Here is a 22,632-nt window from a genome sequence, read left to right on the forward strand (position 1 = left end):
CATTTTGTACCTGTGGATTTTCTACATCTAATGCAAGTCTATGAGGCAGAATAGTAGAAATTCTAATTGCCCCCCCCCAAAAAAAAAATATTATTTGTTTAGGTCACATAAGAACATATCTCATAACTTTACAGCCTTTACAAACCTACCTACCTACCTTTACAAAGTAGTTTTCCTCCTATTGAAGCCTAGAGATTTCCCTTACATTGCACCCATAAAGTATGATGCCAACAAATGGCTCCACAAACACTGTATGATAGTCACAGTGAATTCCTCCACAGTACCTCCCCCCCACACACACACACAATATGATGACACTTCTGCACCTGCCCTCAATACCCCAAAACAGTATGATCCCCAACTATGACCCCAACATAGCCCCCCATGGAGTATAATAGGCCTAAATGCAGTATAATGGCCTATGCATCTCTTAACACTGAATAATAGCCCTCCAAACAATATATTGGCACCCACACAGCCCTCTGCACAAACCTTTACACTATATAATTGCTTGAATACAGTATAAAGGCCCTCAAATCGACATTCATAAAGTATAAAGGCTCCCTCATAGCCCTACAAGTATTATAGTGGCCCCCACATAGCCTTCAATATAGTATAATTGGCCACATATAGTCCTCTATATAGTATTATTCACCCCCCCCATAGTCATCCATATAGTATAATGCACTCCATAGTCTTCATATAATATAAACACCCCCATAGACCTCCATATATTATAATGCACGCCCATAGTCCTCCATATATTATAATACATCATCATAGTTCTCCAGATATTATAATGTAACACCATAGTCCTCCAAATAGTTTAATGCATACCCCATAATCATCACTGACAGAGTTGAGCGAGCACCTAACTATTCGTACTTGCTACACTCATAACGAGTACTGTCTAATACTCGCGTATTCATTCCAAAGAGCATGTGCAATGCAAGTCAATGGGGAGAAACTCGGAAAGTAAAGAGTAACCCGAATGCCGTACTATTCATGTGAGTAGCGAATAGTGCGGAATTCGGGTTACTCATTACCTTACGAGTATTCTCCATTGATTTGCATTGCATACGCTATTTGGAACGAATACACGAATATTAGACAGAACTTTTTATGAGTATAGCGAGTACGAATAGTTAGGTACTCGCTCAACTCTACTCAATGGCTTAAAAATATAAAAGTGAATAAATACTCACTTCTACCTCTTTCTCTCATTGCTCCAGTCTCTGCCGTGGCGTGTGTTCTGAGGCTCTGCACATCTCGGCATAGTGGGCACACAGTAGCAACGTCATTGCTCCCGCAGCACTGACATGTCAGAGCTCAGACACAGTGGCTGAATAATGGGGGAGGGAGCAGAACCCTTCCTCTTTTATCATTGGTTTCAAATGTTTCATCATCTGCAATGCCCATACAGTTGAAAGTACAAATTCAAGCTGGATAGCCTGATACCGATGCTGGCACCGATCAACCCCCCAACTCATGGGTCCCATAGCGACTGCTTGGTCTGACACCATTGGTGGTATGCCACTGCCATGGGAAAAATCCATACATGAAACTTCGCATACCCTCAAGCAAAACTGACATGTTGTAGATTAGAAAAACATTACTTCAGGTGCGTTTATGCAGAGTAAAAAATAAGCACCGGGGGCAGGAGATTTCTATAAATCCCATCCACTTTCCTGGAACCGGAAGATGCTGCATTTTTTGACACAATGAAAATATGCAGCATCATAAACTCACCAAAACACATTGTAAGCACACAACACAGCCTTACTGAAATGATGGCACCAAATATATATATATATATATATATATATATATATACAGTCAGGGCCAGAAATATTTGGACAGTGACACAAGTTTTGTTATTTTAGCTGTTTACAAAAACATGTTCAGAAATACAATTATATATATAATATGGGCTGAAAGTGCACACTCCCAGCTGCAATATGAGAGTTTTCACATCCAAATCGGAGAAAGGGTTTAGGAATCATAGCTCTGTAATGCATAGCCTCCTCTTTTTCAAGGGACCAAAAGTAATTGGACAAGGGACTCTAAGGGCTGCAATTAACTCTGAAGGCATCTCCCTCGTTAACCTGTAATCAATGAAGTAGTTAAAAGGTCTGGGGTTGATTACAGGTGTGTGGTTTTGCATTTGGAAGCTGTTGCTGTGACCAGACAACATGCGGTCTAAGGAACTCTCAATTGAGGTGAAGCAGAACATCCTGAGGCTGAAAAAAAAGAAAAAATCCATCAGAGAGATAGCAGACATGCTTGGAGTAGCAAAATCAACAGTCGGGTACATTCTGAGAAAAAAGGAATTGACTGGTGAGCTTGGGAACTCAAAAAGGCCTGGGCGTCCACGGATGACAACAGTGGTGGATGATCGCCGCATACTTTCTTTGGTGAAGAAGAACCCGTTCACAACATCAACTGAAGTCCAGAACACTCTCAGTGAAGTAGGTGTATCTGTCTCTAAGTCAACAGTAAAGACAAGACTCCATGAAAGTAAATACAAAGGGTTCACATCTAGATGCAAACCATTCATCAATTCCAAAAATAGACAGGCCAGAGTTAAATTTGCTGAAAAACACCTCATGAAGCCAGCTCAGTTCTGGAAAAGTATTCTATGGACAGATGAGACAAAGATCAACCTGTACCAGAATGATGGGAAGAAAAAAGTTTGGAGAAGAAAGGTAACGGCACATGATCCAAGGCACACCACATCCTCTGTAAAACATGGTGGAGGCAACGTGATGGCATGGGCATGCATGGCTTTCAATGGCACTGGGTCACTTGTGTTTATTGATGACATAACAGCAGACAAGAGTAGCCGGATGAATTCTGAAGTGTACCGGGATATACTTTCAGCCCAGATTCAGCCAAATGCCGCAAAGTTGATCGGACGGCACTTCATAGTACAGATGGACAATGACCCCAAGCATACAGCCAAAGCTACCCAGGAGTTCATGAGTGCAAAAAAGTGGAACATTCTGCAATGGCCAAGTCAATCACCAGATCTTAACCCAATTGAGCATGCATTTCACTTGCTCAAATCCAGACTTAAGACGGAAAGACCCACGAACAAGCAAGACCTGAAGGCTGCGGCTGTAAAGGCCTGGCAAAGCATTAAGAAGGAGGAAACCCAGCGTTTGGTGATGTCCATGGGTTCCAGACTTAAGGCAGTGATTGCCTCCAAAGGATTCGCAACAAAATATTGAAAATAAAAATATTTTGTTTGGGTTTGGTTTATTTGTCCAATTACTTTTGACCTCCTAAAATGTGGAGTGTTTGTAAAGAAATGTGTACAATTCCTACAATTTCTATCAGATATTTTTGTTCAAACCTTCAAATTAAACGTTACAATCTGCACTTGAATTCTGTTGTAGAGGTTTCATTTCAAATCCAATGTAGTGGCATGCAGAGCCCAACTCGCGAAAATTGTGTCACTGTCCAAATATTTCTGGACCTAACTGTATATATATATATATATATATATATATATATATATATATTATTTTTTTTTTCAAATCTTTTTTAATTTTTTTGCCTTTGAACTTGACAAAAGGGTGGTGATTGAAACTTTTATTTTTTTTATGTTTCACATCAATTTTATTATATTTCAACTTTATTTAAATGTCTCTTTGAGGGAACCTCTGATCATATGACCACTAAGGCAACGTTGACATGTTGAGTATTTGGTGAGTTTTTTACCTCAGTATTTGTATTTGTAAGTCAAAAATAGGAGTGGAACAATCAGCGGAAAAGGTACTGTGTAAGGCCTCTGTCACACGTACGTGCCTCCGCTACGTTTTTGGCAGTTTTCTCACGTACCGGAGACACGTACATATGTAGACCTAGGTATTTCTATGGTTTTGGACACACGTAAGTATTTGCGCACGGAACGTGTGTCTGTTCCGTACTTACGTGTGTCCGTGTGTTTCTCACGGCAACATGTCCGTTTTCTCTCTGGCATCACGGGTGTCACACGGAATGCAAACGTGTCACACATAATGCAAAAGGACCACACGGATGTGTTCCGCGTGACACGCACCGGAGTGAAGACATGTGTCTGTGAAAAAAAACCCCCAAACTTTACTCACCTTCTCCAGCCCTGCAGTCTCTGCCGCTGCTGTCACTTGCTTCCGACCACCGCTCATTATGCTAATTGAATATTCACTTCACTGCGGCCGGAAGCAGCAGCAGCGGGGAGTCGGCAGGACCAGAGACCAAAGATCAGCACCACGGACAGCGACGCCAGGGACAGGTGAGTAGAAAGTTCCCGTTCTCCGTGTGTTACCACGGACAACACACGGAGAACACACGTGTGCCATAAACATGAGTCACGCAGGGCAAAACACACCTTTGACACGTCCGTGAAAAACGTGCGTGGTTTGTCACGAACGTGTGAAAGAGGCCTTAGGCCTCTTTCACACGTACGTGCCTCCGGTACATGTTTGGCAGTTTTCTCACGTACCGGAGACACGTACACACGTAGACCTAGGTATTCCTATGGTTTTGGACACACGTAAGTATTTGCGCACGGAACGTGTGTCCATTCCGTACTTACGTGTGTCCGTGTGTTTCTCATGGCAACATGTCCGTTTTCTCTCCGGCATCACGGGTGTCACACGGAACGCAAACGTGTCACACGTAATGCAAATGGACCACACGGATGTGTCCCATGTGACACGCATCGGAGAGAAGACATGTGTCTGTGAGAAAAAAACCCCAAACCTTTACTCACCTTCTCCAGCCCTGCAGTCTCTGCCGCTGCTGTCACTTGCTGCTGACCCTCGCTCATTATGCTCATTGCATATTCACTTCACTGCGGCCGGAAGCAGCAGCAGCGGGGAGTCGGCAGGACCGGAGACCATAGATCAGCACCACGAACAGCGACGCCAGGGACAGGTGAGTAGAAAGTTCCCGTTCTCCGTGTGTTATCACAGATAACACATGGAGAACACACGTAGCCCATAAACACGGGTCACGCAGGGCAACATGCACCTCTGACACGTCCGTGAAAAACGTGCGTGGTTTTTCACGGACATGTGAGAGAGGCCTTATAGAAACACATCACCCCTTCTGTATTTTTTACTCACTTCTGGTTTTGTCTAAAAAATACTGAGGTAAAAACTCACCAAATACTCAACGTATGCACGTGGCTTTATGCTAAATGCTGTAGTACCGCAATATAAAGTATCACTGATATCCTCCCACAAAGCATAACCTTTTGGTTTGGCTACATAGCTAATGCTGGTTTCACATCAGCGGTTTCCTGCCGCACTGCCAGATCCGGCATAAGTGTAGTACAGTTCAATACAGTTCACTGGCAAGCTCCGGGCACATGCGGTCATGTGACCGGAGCATGTGACAGCATGTGACCGGGGCTTGCCGCACTGTCTGTGAACTGTATTGAACTGTACTGTACTTGTGCCGGATCTGGCAGTGTGGCAGGAAAACGCTGATGTGAAACCAGCCTTACTTGTCATGTTAAATGCTTCTGTCACTGACTGTCAGCGGTCTTTTAATAGTTAAACAGCAATGATAGGAGATTGCTGTGTTGTTACAGATAGCTGGATAACGCCTCACTCAGACACCCGTGAGATATATATATATATATATATATATATTCATCAGTAAAAATCACTGACAACACACTGACACACGGACCAAACACTGAAGAAACTAGGATACAAAACACTGACCCCATGACTTGTTTTGTATGTAAAACAATCACTGATGTATGAATGACGCCTAACCGTGTGCCAGATCCTGCTCCACCCACACGAACACCCTGACTGCGATGTTTGCTTACCTCAGGGTGCGTGAAGGGGTTACAAATTCTTGTTTAATTGATTTATTGCAAACAGCAGAAAGTTTGTAAATTTTGCCAATAAACCTAATATACAGAAGTGGCTGAATCATTTTAGTTGCAACTTTGTATATAAAGATGTATCTAAGTATCTAAGGAACAAAGGATCTACTGGATTGTAGTTGTACATGAAAGTTTATTTTATATGAAAATGTTCTGTTTTTCATAAAAAATTGCATCTCGTTTTTTACACAAAATATTTTCAGAATAATCCCCTACAACAAATGATATGGCTTCCAGATGTCACAGTATGAGCCTGTATTTACTACAAGTGACTTGAATGATGGTGCACGGCCATGTCACAAGGACTGGCACGTTGGCCTGGCGAGTGTCACCCAGCAAGCCATTCACAGTGCCTGAATAGATAAATCCATCATACACTGCAGCTGATAAGAAATAATGAGATATGAGGAGCATTTATGTGTTTGAATTATGTGTCCGTACATCAATCTATGCCAACACCAATATCTTTTCCCCCAGTGTATTTATCAGCAGACGCTGTAATATTTCTCCATGTTCAGTAATCTTCTGCCTTGTGATTGGATTTTACTCCTGTTTTTCTACTTAATGAGGGTTCTTAACCAAGAAGGATTATAATAAGATAGTAAGTCTCGGGACAGCATGTGGGATGCAGGTGTGGGATCTCGTACATGAGAATTACATACATTTCTAATATGCATTGACAAAAGTAATTACTTTGGGAGAAATATTGTCCTTGTAAACCAATAGTGACTGACAGCAAGATCAAATACTCAGATTAGAGTGGGATATAAATGGGGATATATGACCTAATCCCAGGATCACAAATCTCTTGCCAATTATTATTACATGATTACAGGAATATTCACAATTAAATATTTTCAACATTTTGGTTGTGAATTGTGTCAGGAATAGAGATGAGCGAACCGGTCGCGGTTCGGCTCGAGGTCGGTTCGCCGAACGGGGGTCCCGTTCGAGTTCGGTTCGTCGAACGTTCGACGAATAGAACTCGAACCAATAGGCTATAATGGGAGGCAATCACAAACACATAAAAATGCATTATAAATGTACACAAACAGTTAATAAACATTGCCATAACACTTACCGGTCCCCGCGATCCCTTCTGCACTCTGTCTCCTGACGCTATTCCATCTGATGATTGCTTAATCCTCCCGGTGACCTACACTGCCAGCAGAGATGCAGGACCTATCGTGACGTCAAAATAGCCATGTGACCACGCACGTGGCTATTATCTCATTGGCTACAGACTGGTCACATGACTATGACGCGTCATGTAGGACCTGCGAGTGCATCTTTCCGGTACACGGTTCACATATGTGTATCGCCGTGTACCGGCGACATGCTCTAGCACACGGTCGACTCCCCGTTCCGTTAGGGACCGGCTGACACAGCCGGTCATTAACGGAGATCATTGTTGCCATAGCAACGCAGTTAGCGGTGACGTGACCGCTAACCGCGGCTCCGAGAGCACCATTGCTATGGTAACGCATCTGTCAGCGTTACCGCTGTTACCGCTAGCAGCACTGATCACTCACGGATTGAAGGCTGCACGCTGCTTCACGATTGTAGTGAGGATTGTAGTGAGGATGAGGTTCCCCAGCCCCAAGTGATGAGCTGGTGAACCTCATCCTTCCTCACTACAATCGTCACTACTACTACACTAGAAAGAAAGAAGACAGAAGAGCAGGATCGTGGAGGGCTGACAGGGGGTAATAAAGATGGAGTCTCTAATGTGTCTGTGTATTTATTTCTATTAAAGTATTTTTTCTCTGTGTGGTGTTTTTTTTTAACCCTTTATTGGAGATTCTTAATGGCCGGGTCAAAGGTGCCTGACATTAAGAATCTCTGGCTTAATACTAGCTAGTAAAACAAAGCCAGTATTAACTCATGATTACCCAACAAGCCACTCGGCTCCAGGGCTGTTGGAAGAGTTGGATACAGCGCCAGATGATGGCGCTTCTATGAGAGCGCCATTTTCTGGGACGGCTGCGGACTGAAATCTGCAGCAGAGGCGCCCAGAAACCTCGGGCTAACCTGTGCTGCGGATTCCAATCCCCAGCTGCCTAGTTGTACCCGGCTGGACACAAAAATGGGGCGAAGCCCACGTCATTTGTTTTTTAATTATTTCATGAAATAAGTGAAATAATTAAAAAAAACGGGCTTCCCTATATTTTTGGTTCCCAGCCGGGTACAAATAGGCAACTGGGGGTTGGAGGCAGCCCGTGGCTGCCTGCTGTACCTGGCTAGCATACAAAAATATGGCGAAGCCCACGTCATTTTTTTGGTGGGCAAAAAAATTCTGCATACAGTCCTGGATGGAGTATGCTGAGCCTTGTAGTTCTGCAGCTGCTGTCTGCTCTTCTCCATACAGATAGACAGCAGCTGCAGAACTACAAGGCTCAGCATACTCCATCCAGGACTGTATGCAGAAGTTTTTTGCCCCCTGAAAAAATTATGTGGGTTTCGCCATATTTTTGTATGCTAGTCAGGTACAGCAGGCAGGTACGGCTGCCCCCAACCCCCAGTTGCCTATTTGTACCCGGCTGGGAACCAAAAATAAAGGGAAGCCCTTTTTTTATTATTTCATGAATTTCATGAAATAATTAGAAAACAAATGACGTAGGCTTTGCCCCATTTTTGTGTCCAGCCAGGTACAACTAGGCAGCTGGGGATTGGAATCCGCAGCACAGGTTGGCCTGAGCTTTCTGGGCCCCACTGCTGCGAATTGCAGTCTGCAGCCGCCTCAGAAAATGACATTTTCATAGAAGCGCCATCTTCTGGCGCTGTATCCAACTCTTCCAGCACCTGCCTACTATACCTGGCTAGCATACAAAAATATGGCGAAGCTCACATCCTTTTTTTGTAGTTTTTTGGCAAAAAAAATAAAAAATGCTTCCCTGGATTTTCCATTGCCAGTGAAGGTAACACCAAGCAGTGGGGGTTAGCAGCCAGTAGCTGCTTGGATTACCCTTAGCTAGCAATACAAAAAATGCAGCGGGAGCCCATATATATATTTTTTAATTATTTATTTAAATAACTAAAAATAAAATGGGCTTCCCTGTATTTTGATTGCTGGACATCACAGTGCTGTAAAAATAAATCTTTAAAAAAATGACGTAGCGCTCCGCGGTATTTTTGATTCTCAGCGCAGATAAAGCAGACAGCTATGGGTTGCCACCCCCATCTGCCTGCCGTTACCTTGGTTGGCAATCAAAATACAGGGAAGCCCATTAATTTTTTCTATTTAAAAAATAGTTTAAAAAAAAAATGACGTTGGGTCCCCCCATTTTTGATAGCCAGCTAGGGTAAAGCAGACGGCTGTAGCCTGAAAACCACAGCTGGCAGCTTTACCGTGGTTGGGGATCCAATGTGGAGGTCCCCTCAGGCTCTTTTTTATAATTATTTTATAAATATTAATAATTACACAATAAAAGTAGGGTCCCCCCCAAATTGGATCACCAGCCAAGGTAAAGCGGACAGCTGTGGTCTGGTATTCTCAGGGTGGGAAGGTCCATAGTTATTGGGCCTTCACAGCCTAAAAATAGCAGGCCGCAGGCACCCCAGACGTGGCGCATCCACTAGATGCGCCAATCCTGGCGCTTCACCCCAGCTCATCCCGTGCCCTGGTGCAGTGGCAAACGGGGTAATAAATCAGGTTGATACTAGCTGTAAAGTCACATGAGATCAAGCCCAGCAGTTTGTGATGTCATGGCGTCTATTAGATACCCAACATCATAAACTGTCAGTACTAACAAAAAAAAAAAAATCGACAATAGAAATTTATTTGAAAAAACAGTCCCCAAAACATTTCCTCTTTCACCAATTTATTGTAAGAAAAAAAATAAAGGGGTCCCACGACGACTCTGGACCATCTAGAATATGGGGGGGAGACACTCAGGGAACGTATCCCCCATTTTCTAGGAGTGCGGACCCTTCATGTGAGGAGTGTGGGTGCAATGAATCTGCACTCACTCTTCTCGGGTCCACAGCAGCAGAGTCCATGTCGTAATGGTTGCTACCAAAGCTGCAATGCCCTGCTCATGAGGTAAGGGCATGCCTAATCAGGAGAACTACTGTAGAGGAAGCTCTGCTCACTGGTATATAGGTGCTCAGAGGTAATAATAGATAAAATTAGTGAGTAACCTCAGCACTCTAAATCTCCCAGACTAAGACAGTAAGTCACAACGGATAGTAATGCAAAATCACTCTTTATTGGTCCGTATTAAGAAAAAAAAAATTTTCATAAGCATATATGTTTTTGTCCAAAATAAGTTACAAATGACGTTTCGGCCTGAGCCTTCGTCAGATTGGACTTATCTGCATGTAATCATGAAAAATGACAATAATCAGTATCACATAAGAGTGAGAGAACAATAACATAAACTCGAACAATGTAGAGGTACAATTGGGATGCAGCAAAAAAATTGCAACACAGCAAGAAATGAAACACATGATACAAATGTCATAATACAGTACAAGGACAATATAGTAATGACAAATATGGGGTCAGAGTAGGCTACAGCGGGCTTTACACGCTGCGACATCACTAATGCGGAGTCGTTGGGGTCACGGAATTCGTGACGCACATCCGGCCGCATTAGCGATGCCGTTGCGTGTGACATCGATTAGCGATTTTGCATCGTTGCAAAAACGTGCAAAATCGCTTATCTGCGACACGGGGGTCCATTCTCAAATCTCGTTACTACAGCAGTAACGAGGTTGTTCCTCGTTCCTGCGGCAGCACACATCGCTGCGTGTGACGCCGCAGGAACGAGGAAGCTCCCCTTACCTGCCTCCCGGCCGCTATGCGGAAGGAAGGAGGTGGGCGGGATGTTACGTCCCGCTCATCTCCGCCCCTCCGCTGCTATTGGGCGGCGGTCCAGTGACGTTTCAGTGACGTCGCTGTGACGCCGCACGGACCGCCCCCTTAGAAAGGAGGCGGTTCGCCCGTCACAGCGACGTCGCCGGACAGGTAAGTATGTGTGACGGCTGTGGGCGATGTTGTGCGGCACGGGCAGCGATATGCCCGTGTCGCGCAACAGATGGGGGCGGGTACCCACACTAGCGATATCGGGACCGATATCGCAGTGTGTAAAGTAGCCTTTAGACAGCTCTGGTACGAAAGAGATGTCAATCATAAAGTAACATGTGCAGTAGGTGTAGAGCTACAGTATGCATGGCAGAGCTAATGAGTAGACCGACCATAGAAAAAGAACGGAGAAAAAGTGGAGAAAAAGTGGAGAAAAAAATTGATTAAAAAGTGGAGAAAAAGTGGAGAAAAAATGGAGAAAAAGTGGAGAAAAAAATGGATAAAAAGTGGAGAAAAAGTGGAGAGAAAAAGTGGAGAAAAAGTGGAGAAAAATGGAGAAAAAGTGGAGAAAAAGTGGAGAAAAAGTGGAGAAAAAAATGGAGAAAAAAATGGAGAAAAAGTGGAGAAAAAGTGGAGAAAAAAGTGGAGAAATAATGGAGAAAAAGTGGAGAAAAAGTGGAGAAAAAAATGGATAAAAAGTGGAGAAAAAGTGGAGAAAAAGTGGAGAAAAAGTGAAGAAAAAGTGGAGAAAAAGTGGATAAAAAGTGGAGAAAAAGTGGAGAAAAAAGTGGAGAAAAAAGTGGAGAAAAAGTGGAGAAAAAATGGAGAAAAAGTGTAGAAAAAGTGGAGAAAAAATGGAGAAAAAGTGGAGAAAAAATGGATAAAAAGTGGAGAAAAAGTGGAGAAAAGTGGAGAAAAAGTGGAGAAAAAGTGGAGAAAAAGTGGAGAAAAAAATGGATAAAAAGTGGAGAAAAAGTGGAGAGAAAGTGGAGAAAAAGTGGAGAAAAAGTGGAGAAAAAGTGGAGAGAAAGTGGAGAAAAAGTGGAGAAAAAATGGAGAAAAAGTGGAGAAAAAGTGAAGAAAAAGTGGAGAAAAAGTGGAGAAAAAATGGAGAAAAAAATGTAGAAAAAGTGGAGAAAAAATGTAGAAAAAGTGGAGAAAAAGTGGGGAAAAAATGGAGAAAAAGTGGAGAAAAAGTGGAGCACCCTTTGGTGCCTTTCATGTGGCACTAAGGGGTGCTTAGCTTTGTATTTAGCCAAAAAAATGAAAAAAAAAAATGACATAGGGTTCCCCCTAGTTTTGTAGCCAGCTAGGGTAAAGCAGACAGCTGCAGCCTGCAGACCACAGCTGGCAACCTCACCTTGGCTGGTAATCCAAAACTGAGGGCACCCCACGCTGTTATTTTAAATTAAATAAATAATTTAAAAAAAAAAACACGTAGGGGTCCCCCAAAATTGGATCACCAGCGAAGGTAAAGCAGACAGCTGGGGCCTGATATTCTCAGACTAGGGAGGTCCATGGTTATTGGACTCTCCCCAGCCTAAAAATAGCAGGCCGCAGCCGCCCCAGAAGTGGCGCATCCATTAGATGCGCCAATCATGGTGCTTCGCCCCAGCTCATCCCGCGCCCTGGTGCGGTGGCAAACGGGGTAATATATGGGGTTAATACCAGATGTGTAATGTCACCTGGCATCAAGCCCTGGGGTTGGTGAGGTCAGGCGTCTATCAGATACCCGACATCACCAACCCAGTCAGTAATAAAAAAAATAGACGACAAACACATTTTTATTTGAAAAAACACTCCCCAAAACATTCCCTCTTTAACCAATTTATTAGAAAGAAAAACAAATCCAGGTCTGCTGTAATCCAAGGGGTTGCCATGACGATCCACACTGTCCCAGTCAATGAAGAGCAGAATGTTCCCCATTGGCTGGGAGAGCAGTGCAGTGACCTGAGCTAACATCAATGGGTCAGCCCAGGTCACTGCAGGGGATGACAAGTGCTGCTGTCAGCGAGGTACATTACCTGTGCTGATCTCCAGCACACTGACAGCCCCTGTCACTGAGTTCAATGACCGCCGCCTTCACAGCCAAATATTGCGAGAGGCCCGTGACGTCACCGCTAGTCAGTCTCGGGTCGGAAGCGAGAGGTGATGTGACAAGCGGCGGCCATGGAGGACAGTGACAGCGCTGAGGTCGGGATGGCGGGACTTCATCACCGCAGGTAAGCCGAGCGGGACCATGTGTGTGTGTGTGTGTGTGTGTGTGTGTGTGTGTGTGTATATGTGTACATGCCACGGGCAGGAGGGGGCGGAGCGAGCTGAGCGGGGAAGTGTGGGCTTCCTGCACGTAACTAAGATAAACATCGGGTTACTAACCAAAGCGCTTTGCTTGGATACCCGATGTTTATCTTGGTTACCAGCTTCTGGCAGGCTGCCAGCGATGGCTCCTGCACACTGTAGCTGTAAAAAGCCCTGCTTTTTGCTGCTAGAACCGTTCTCGAACGTATCTAGAACTATCGAGCTTTTGCAAAAAGCTCGAGTTCTAGTTCGATCTCGAACAGCCCCCAAAATCACTCGAGCCTAGAACTGGAGAACCTCGAACCACGAACCGCGCTCAACTATAGTCAGGAACTGAAAACCATTCTAATTATTGTAGATTTTATGTGAAATGATTATAAGTATAATATCAATAAAGTAACCTGTAGAATTGTGCATAGAAGGTACAAGCAAACGCATGAAATCTTAATCAACTGCTTAACGCAATAACATATACATTCAAAAAGAACCACAGCCACACCATGATTTACCAGACATGAATACAAATAGTGACCATTATAATATGTATAGAATCCTGGATGGGGACTGAGGATAAGTCGTAATTAATAACAAAAAGAAGAGAACCATACGACCAAAATCCAAAGTGCAAAAAGTGAGATCTTTATTGGTAGGGGTAGGTGCAGGGCGGCACAATACAAGTGGGACAACAGACGATCAGACACTGACCATATTAAAAGACAGTCAATCAATACAATAGTACATCCATATAGAGATCACAAAACCTCAATCACCATATGTACATAGGGGAGACCATTGAAATCCGTACTTCAAAAAAATTGAAAAATTACAGATGTCCACAGAGTGGAATATGTCATCACAATTGTCATCACAGGGAGAGGGGATTTACCCATATATCCCATGTATCAACCTACTCACATAAATCCAATGTGTTGACAATTTCAATGGAGTCCCAAACTATGCACATTGATGATGAGATCTCGCTAGAGGCATATCCTGATTAAACAACAATCTAGAACTGACACAATACGCATCAAATCTACACGAAAACAATGTATAGATGTCAACAGGTGAGATTGCATTATCCAAAAGAGGGAAAATTTCCCCACATCTCCCAGCAATCAAGATATCCAATTAATATCAGTATCTTAGTAATCTCAAGGGAGACACCATTGTATATATAAATGATGCAATCAACACTATGTACATCGTCTGCACTAACATCACTCTGTGAAACCCACAATGGGCATCATAGACAGACTGTGGTCATGGCTATGATCAGGAAATGCACACAGGTTATCAATGGACGTATGACACCACTCAGGAAAGGCTATACCATTATATATAGGACGAAACAAGCATTTCTATATGACTTGTTAGCGTGAGTCCTCACTATTGTACCAAGGTACCTCTATATATAGGGGGGACCTCACAAGAATCATACCAGTATTATGGTAAAGCACTATACCTGAAGGATTGGTGGTCAGTGGATGTTGTCCGCGTCCTTCCCGACGGCCGTTTCGGCGAGAAGCCTTCGTCAGGGGGCGTGTATAGAGTGAGGGAACATGTGGTTTAAAAGGAAGCGTCAACCAATCACCGCCGGTTACAGTATTGGTGACGCAGGCAGTAACCAGGGCAGCATAGGACGCTCAACGCCAGCCGCGCATACTTCCCGTCCGACGGTTCCGGTCACATGACCGCCACGTGTGCGCATCACGTGGCCGTCACGTGAGCGGACGTCACACAAGGAAGACGGCGCGGCAGCACAGAGACGCCCACTGCTCCCATAACGCCTGCGCATATATACACCACTATTTCATATGTAGTATAGAGTCAGCATTAATGTGAGGAGAATTTTTATGGACGGGACAAGGTGCTGGATATATAGTATAGCCGATACATATGTGTGTCATGGATGCATGAATACTTCATATACACAGTGACAGATGTAAACATGACATATACAGAAGCATGATATAACTATGGATCATAAACATTTAAGTAGTAAGCAACCAAAGGATCAGCGTGGAAAACATAAAGCATTAAGCAAATCCATTTCCCCATAAAGAACTTGCAACATGTGGGAACATCATGATATGTGAGAAATCAGTTTATCGGAATTCAATATTTGGTGATATATCCGAACCATGGACATGACATCATGAAAAAAATTTATTATTATTATATAGGATGCCATCATGCCAAATCATGTTGATCCCCTGCGTACATTCCCATAGGATGCAATTACGTCATGTATATCAGGCAAACCACCCACTATTAATAATAGCAGTAGCATCCAAAAAAACCATAATGCTCTGTGGATATAGACTCCAAAATATGGGAACTTCGTGATATCATGAAAAATCGAAACTCCATACTTGGTGGTAGTTCCAAATAATAGTCATGACATCACGAAATAAGTAGAATGCCACCATATAAAATCATGCCGATCCTCTACATATATACACATAAAGTGCAGTTGTATCATATATATCTCATGGGGGCTGCCCAGTATTAACCATAACCATAACATCCAAAAGGTACAATGCTCTATATGTATACACAGGCTAATACACAACCAGAATATCAAATGTTCCTAAAGCTTGGTGCAGTCCCGACTCTTCACATAAATATATTGACTTCATGATGATATGGTGAATTCATCCAATTTCAGTCATACAGGTATGTCCAGAGGATGAGAGGGAGACGCCTACAATGAATAAATTAAAATTAAAAACTAAATGACATACATTAAAACCAAAAATATAAAAACCACATAGAATACCCCCCACATATAGATGACACTAGGAGGACCATGGTTATCACAAAAAGGGGGCATAAGAGATATTTTCGTTCAATCCCAGAGGGTGAAGAGTCTTTAATTCCCAAATCCATCTTGTCTCCATTTTGGCCAGTCGTTGGCTAATCTTGCCACCCCGGATGTTAGAATCAAGATGGTCAATGCCCCTGACTCGTAACAACATAGAATCAGATTGATGGTATTGTTTAAAGTGACGTGGGATGGTTTTTAATGATGAGATATCGGAGCAGTTAGCTGCTGCGATAATCCCATTAACGTGTTCCCGAATACGTACTTTAAATTGCCTAGTTGTCAGGCCCACGTATATTTTGGGGCAGGGGCAGATGGCATAGTAAATGACTGCCGACGTTGTGCAGGTGATAAATTTTTTTTAATGGAGAAAGTGTGTGTGCCCATAGAGTCCGTAAACGTATTCGTCCTGTCCACATTCGGACAGGCCACACAACGACCACATGGTGCACAACCAACACGAGGAGCCACAGGGCCAAATGGAGTTGGCTGAATGTTCTCGTCGTAATGGCTTACCACAAGATGATCACGGAGATTTTTAGATCTCCGAATACTCAACATTGGTCTCTCAGAGATCATCTGAGCCAATATGGGATCAGCCTGCAAGACTGGCCAAAATTTCTGCAGGCAAAATCTCATAGCTGAAAATTGGCCATGGTAGTCAGTTACGAATCTCACGGTTTCCTGTGATGGAGATTTCTTGGGGGCGTACAACAGGGAGTGGCGGGAAGAATGCCTCGCTCTGTTGTAGGCTCTCTTCACACATCGTTTACTGTAACCTCTTGCATAAAATCTATGCTTGAGGTCCAGTGCACGTTCTTCAAAGTCCGGATCGGTGGAGCAGATCCTGCGGAGCCGCAGGAACTGGCCCACCGGAATGGACCGAATCATGTGACCAGGATGTGAAGAGGACGCATGCAACAACATGTTCCCTGCGGTCTTCTTTCGAAATATGTCCGTTTGGATAATATTGTTAGGATCTCTTTTGACGATCACGTCAAGAAAATCGACGGACTGAGCATGGTGAGTGTAGGTGATATGAATATTATAGTCATTACAATTCAGGCTCTTCATGAAGTCATGGAGTTCAGTCTCAGTACCGTGCCAGATCAAAAAGATGTCGTCGATGTACCGTGTCCAAAAGGGGACACGGTCCATCGACGGCAGCTGATCTGACAGGAAGAGGTCCCTCTCCCACAGCCCCAGGAACAGGTTGGCATAAGAGGGGGCAAAGGAAGCCCCCATCGCTGTTCCCTGGAGCTGCAGGTAGAAAGACCCCTTAAAGACAAAAAAATTATGAGTTAGAGTGAACTCCAATAACTCCATGATAAGAGCCACCATGTCAGATGGTAAGTTCGACATCTCTAAAAAGAATCGGGTGGCTCGAAGTCCGTCACAGTGTCTTATGCTGGTGTAGAGAGATTCCACATCCCCAGTCACCAGCACAGAATCATCACCAATGCTCAGTCCATCGATCTTCCTGAGGAAATCGCCTGTATCCTTAATAAAGGATGGTAGACCCTCGACAAGCGGCTGGAGCTTGGTATCTATCCATCGGTTTACATGTTCCAAAAAATTCCCTCTACCGGATACAATTGGTCTACCAGGAGGAGGGCTAATACCTTTATGAATTTTAGGCAGGAGGTACAGTGTTGGAATTGTCGGCTCAGATACCTGGAGGGCCGAAGCTAGGTCTTGGGTGATAACGTTAGTGGCTAGTGCGGTTTTGAGGATCCCCTGAAGCAGGGACGTAAAGGCAGAAAGCGGGTTAAAGGTCAGCTTTTTGTAGCAGACCTTGTCCCGCAACTGCCTGAACGCCTCCCTCTCGTAGAGGTCCCTTGGCCACACCACCACGTTACCACCCTTGTCCGCAGGCTTCAGCACCACTCCAGGCAATGTCCGCAATTCCCGCAACCTGGTACGCTCCTGCCAAGAAAGATTATCATGAGAGATACCAGCTGGAATATTGTCGAACTCCTTGGAAACCAGTTGCACAAATAACTCCACATTTGGGCATGATGAAAGGGGAGGGAATTTTTTAGACCGTGGACGTATTGAGAGTGGAATCTTACCTCCTTCTGGAGTAATATGTTCCATGGCCAATTCCTCGAGATCACGTAGGGCTACTTGTTCCTCCTCTGTAGGAAAGAGTTTTCTCAAATTAGTGTCAAAAAAATATCTTTTAAAGATTAAGGAACGAGCAAATAAATGCAAGTCCTTCGTGGCCAAAAAGCGATCAAATCTGGCAGTTGGTGAAAAGGAAAGACCCTTTTCCAAGAGAGAGAGATCAGAGGGAGAAAGGACATAAGAACTAAGATTAATCACCTTATTCGAGAACTTGTATCCAGGTGTTCTATAGTTATTTGTTTTTACAGCAGGTGTCATATTCTCTCTCGATCTCCCAATCAATAAGCCAGATCGGGTGGTAATACTGGATTGGGCCGAAGTAACATCCGACTGGTCGCTAATAGAAGACACAGAGGAAAAAGAGGCGGAACGAGTTGCCCTAGGTGATCCAGAGGGGGCCTGTCTCCAGAGGTAGACCGTCTTTTGGGAAAAATCCCGTAGATCACGTGCCCACTTTTTAGCTTGTGTGTCATGGATTTTCTTGACACAGTTATCGAGATTTTTTTCAAGTCTTGAATCAAAGACAGATAATTGATCCGACAGACACAATTCCTTAAATTTGGATTGTGCCTCATCCAATGAAATATCTATATTGGAGATGCTCTTGGTGTTAGACTCAACTAACAATTCCATAAAGGTTGAGGAACACATGTTGCATGCCTCCTCCCATCTCGTGATGAATGATTGGTCATCAATGAAGAAGGTGGGAATAACACGGACTCTCAGCCCTCGGGGTATGAACTTCTTAGAAATATATCTCTGTAGGAATTGACGATTCCACCATATTTTGGATCTTTTTGAATGTAGTTGTTGGATTATAGAAGATGCCTCTTCCAGATTGTGATCACTTGTAGGTGTCATACCGCCGTCCAATTCACCATACACCTGGTTGGCCTGATCCAGCCAACATTTCTCCTTTGCCTTGTAGTCCATGGCTGGAGTACAGTCTGTGCAAAACACAGTAAAGTTAATATTCAAAAAGAATATATAGTATAGTGCTTTACCATAATACTGGTATGATTCTTGTGAGGTCCCCCCTATATATAGAGGTACCTTGGTACAATAGTGAGGACTCACGCTAACAAGTCATATAGAAATGCTTGTTTCGTCCTGTATATAATGGTATAGCCTTTTCTGAGTGGTGTCATACGTCCATTGATAACCTGTGTGCATTTCCTGAGATGGGAGGAGGCATGCAACATGTGTTCCTCAACCTTTATGGAATTGTTAGTTGAGTCTAACACCAAGAGCATCTCCAATATAGATATTTCATTGGATGAGGCACAATCCAAATTTAAGGAATTGTGTCCGTCGGATCAATTATCTGTCTTTGATTCAAGACTTGAAAAAAATCTCGATAACTGTGTCAAGAAAATCCATGACACACAAGCTAAAAAGTGGGCACGTGATCTACGGGATTTTTCCCAAAAGACGGTCTACCTCTGGAGACAGGCCCCCTCTGGATCACCTAGGGCAACTCGTTCCGCCTCTTTTTCCTCTGTGTCTTCAATTAGCGACCAGTCGGATGTTACTTCGGCCCAATCCAGTATTACCACCCGATCTGGCTTATTGATTGGGAGATCGAGAGAGAATATGACACCTGCTGTAAAAACAAATAACTATAGAACACCTGGATACAAGTTCTCGAATAAGGTGATTAATCTTAGTTCTTATGTCCTTTCTCCCTCTGATCTCTCTCTCTTGGAAAAGGGTCTTTCCTTTTCACCAACTGCCAGATTTGATCGCTTTTTGGCCACGAAGAACTTGCATTTATTTGCTCGTTCCTTAATCTTTAAAAGATATTTTTTTGACACTAATTTGAAAAAACTCTTTCCTACAGAGGAGGAACAAGTAGCCCTACGTGATCTCGAGGAATTGGCCATGGAACATATTACTCCAGAAGGAGGTAAGATTCCACTCTCAATACGTCCACGGTCTAAAAAATTCCCTCCCCTTTCATCATACCCAAATGTGGAGTTATTTGTGCAACTGGTTTCCAAGGAGTTCGACAATATTCCAGCTGGTATCTCTCATGATAATCTTTCTTGGCAGGAGCGTACCAGGTTGCGGGAATTGCGGACATTGCCTGGAGTGGTGCTGAAGCCTGCGGACAAGGGTGGTAACGTGGTGGTGTGGCCAAGGGACCTCTACGAGAGGGAGGCGTTCAGGCAGTTGCGGGACAAGGTCTGCTACAAAAAGCTGACCTTTAACCCGCTTTCTGCCTTTACGTCCCTGCTTCAGGGGATCCTCAAAACCGCACTAGCCACTAACGTTATCACCCAAGACCTAGCTTCGGCCCTCCAGGTATCTGAGCCGACAATTCCAACACTGTACCTCCTGCCTAAAATTCATAAAGGTATTAGCCCTCCTCCTGGTAGACCAATTGTATCCGGTAGAGGGAATTTTTTGGAACATGTAAACCGATGGATAGATACCAAGCTCCAGCCGCTTGTCGAGGGTCTACCATCCTTTATTAAGGATACAGGCGATTTCCTCAGGAAGATCGATGGACTGAGCATTGGTGATGATTCTGTGCTGGTGACTGGGGATGTGGAATCTCTCTACACCAGCATAAGACACTGTGACGGACTTCGAGCCACCCGATTCTTTTTAGAGATGTCGAACTTACCATCTGACATGGTGGCTCTTATCATGGAGTTATTGGAGTTCACTCTAACTCATAATTTTTTTGTCTTTAAGGGGTCTTTCTACCTGCAGCTCCAGGGAACAGCGATGGGGGCTTCCTTTGCCCCCTCTTATGCCAACCTGTTCCTGGGGCTGTGGGAGAGGGACCTCTTCCTGTCAGATCAGCTGCCGTCGATGGACCGTGTCCCCTTTTGGACACGGTACATCGACGACATCTTTTTGATCTGGCAGGGTACTGAGACTGAACTCCATGACTTCATGAAGAGCCTGAATTGTAATGACTATAATATTCATATCACCTACACTCACCATGCTCAGTCCGTCGATTTTCTTGACGTGATTGTCAAAAGAGATCCTAACAATATTATCCAAACGGACATATTTCGAAAGAAGACCGCAGGGAACATGTTGTTGCATGCGTCCTCTTCACATCCTGGTCACATGATTCGGTCCATTCCGGTGGGCCAGTTCCTGCGGCTCCGCAGGATCTGCTCCACCGATCCGGACTTTGAAGAACGTGCACTGGACCTCAAGCATAGATTTTATGCAAGAGGTTACAGTAAACGATGTGTGAAGAGAGCCTACAACAGAGCGAGGCATTCTTCCCGCCACTCCCTGTTGTACGCCCCCAAGAAATCTCCATCACAGGAAACTGTGAGATTCGTAACTGACTACCATGGCCAATTTTCAGCTATGAGATTTTGCCTGCAGAAATTTTGGCCAGTCTTGCAGGCTGATCCCATATTGGCTCAGATGATCTCTGAGAGACCAATGTTGAGTATTCGGAGATCTAAAAATCTCCGTGATCATCTTGTGGTAAGCCATTACGACGAGAACATTCAGCCAACTCCATTTGGCCCTGTGGCTCCTCGTGTTGGTTGTGCACCATGTGGTCGTTGTGTGGCCTGTCCGAATGTGGACAGGATGAATACGTTTACGGACTCTATGGGCACACACACTTTCTCCATTAAAAAATTTATCACCTGCACAACGTCGGCAGTCATTTACTATGCCATCTGCCCCTGCCCCAAAATATATGTGGGCCTGACAACTAGGCAATTTAAAGTACGTATTCGGGAACACGTTAATGGGATTATCGCAGCAGCTAACTGCTCCGATATCTCATCATTAAAAACCATCCCACGTCACTTTAAACAATACCATCAATCTGATCCTATGTTGTTACGAGTCAGGGGCATTGACCATCTTGATTCTAACATCCGGGGTGGCAAGATTAGCCAACGACTGGCCAAAATGGAGACAAGATGGATTTGGGAATTAAAGACTCTTCACCCTCTGGGATTGAACGAAAATATCTCTTATGCCTCCTTTTTGTGATAACCATGGTCCTCCTAGTGTCATCTATATGTGGGGGGTATTCTATGTGGTTTTTATATTTTTGGTTTTAATGTATGTCATTTAGTTTTTAATTTTAATTTATTCATTGTAGGCGTCTCCCTCTCATCCTCTGGACATACCTGTATGACTGAAATTGGATGAATTCCCCATATCATCATGAAGTCTCTATATTTATGTGAAGAGTCGGGACTGCACCAAGCTTTAGGAACATTTGATATTCTGGTTGTGTATTAGCCTGTGTATACGTATAGAGCATTGTACCTTTTGGATGTTATGGTTATGGTTAATACTGGGCAGCCCCCATGAGATATATATGATACAACTGCACTTTATGTGTATATATGTAGAGGATCGGCATGATTTTATATGGTGGATTCTACTTATTTCGTGATGTCATGACTATTATTTGGAACTACCACCAAGTATGGAGTTTCGATTTTTCATGATATCACGAAGTTTCCATATTTTGGAGTCTATATCCACAGAGCATTATGGTTTTTTTGGATGCTACTGCTATTATTAATAGTGGGTGGTTTGCCTGATATACATGACGTAATTGCATCCTATGGGAATGTACGCAGGGGATCAACATGATTTGGCATGATGGCATCCTATATAATAATAATAAATTTTTTTCATGATGTCATGTCCATGGTTCGGATATATCACCAAATATTGAAT

Source organism: Anomaloglossus baeobatrachus, chromosome 2, assembly GCF_048569485.1.
Source record: "Anomaloglossus baeobatrachus isolate aAnoBae1 chromosome 2, aAnoBae1.hap1, whole genome shotgun sequence".
In the NCBI taxonomy this organism is placed as follows: Eukaryota; Metazoa; Chordata; class Amphibia; order Anura; family Aromobatidae; genus Anomaloglossus; species Anomaloglossus baeobatrachus.